The 1052-nt window shown below is 44.6% G+C and overlaps 1 non-coding gene across 1 annotated transcript; it reads left to right on the forward strand.

The window, feature by feature from the left end:
- The first annotated feature begins 190 nt into the window (after positions 1 to 190).
- Positions 191 to 262, forward strand: TRNAE-UUC. Its single transcript has one exon. It is a non-coding gene; the product is annotated as a tRNA-Glu (tRNA).
- Positions 263 to 1052: the final 790 nt, after the last annotated feature.

Consider the following 1052-nt stretch of genomic DNA (forward strand, 5'->3'; position numbering starts at 1 on the left):
TCTAACAGGTCGTTCCCCAGCCTATACTGGATGTTTGTATGGTTTTTCTTCCTACATTGTCATTAATTTCATGCAAAGGATACACAGTGCAATATCACTCCATTAGGTCACATTGCTAAGTCATTTATAACTCGTTTATCCTCAGCGTGTGTTTATTAATGAAATATAAGACATACTCCTTTAAATGCGGTCCCACATGGTCTTGCGGTTAGGATTCCTGGTTTTCACCCAGGTGGTCCGGGTTCGACTCCCGGTGTGGGAAAGCATGACTGTTTTAGGGGGCCAGTTAGCTCAGTTGAGCGTAGCGCTAATAACGCTAAGGTAGCGGGTTCGTTTCCCGTTTGGTCCCCATGTGTTGCCTGATCTAAGCGAGAGGGGGCATCACTGGTGGCAGGGAGGCTGAATTAAAATGATCTCTAAGGTCTCTTCCAGCTTAGGCCATTCTATGATCCTTTCAGAAAAGCAACTCTTAGGAAAAAGTCAGTGTACCTGACTAGATACTATAGCTATATTGACTCTCTTCCAAATGTGGTCTTACTATTTGTACGTAGGAAAAATAGTTTACTCTCTGAATGTACCACTAATGTGATCTGCTAGTTTGTAGCAAGGGCAATGAACTGATGATAGCAGTATCTTGCAGCTTCATGGGTGACACTGTGCCACCGTGAGAGAAGGGCAGGTCCCTTTTCTTCTGGAGGTCACAGAGTTTGGGAACTTGTCAGGCCGCCACCACCACTGCAGGCCCTCCAGTTACATCAGACACCTATGGTCTTGCTGATGTGCAAGAATGGGGCTACACAACCTTCTAAGTCACTTTCCCTCCCATCTGTGTGTGAGTATTAAGATGAGCACAGAACATCAAACTGGTAAAGGCTGCTCAAGCACTTTTCTACAGTACGCTTCTGACTGTTGACTTCTCCAATGTGAGTACAGTCAGAACAAATTTAGAGTCTTCTCAGTATCACAGAAAAAAGAACTGAATTAGTAAATTATAGTCCTGGAGAGATGAGTGGTAATGTAACTGCCATCCAGAGAGACCTGGACAGGCTAGA

Source organism: Apaloderma vittatum, unplaced genomic scaffold, assembly GCF_000703405.1.
Source record: "Apaloderma vittatum isolate BGI_N311 unplaced genomic scaffold, ASM70340v1 Scaffold33490, whole genome shotgun sequence".
NCBI lineage: Eukaryota > Metazoa > Chordata > Aves > Trogoniformes > Trogonidae > Apaloderma > Apaloderma vittatum.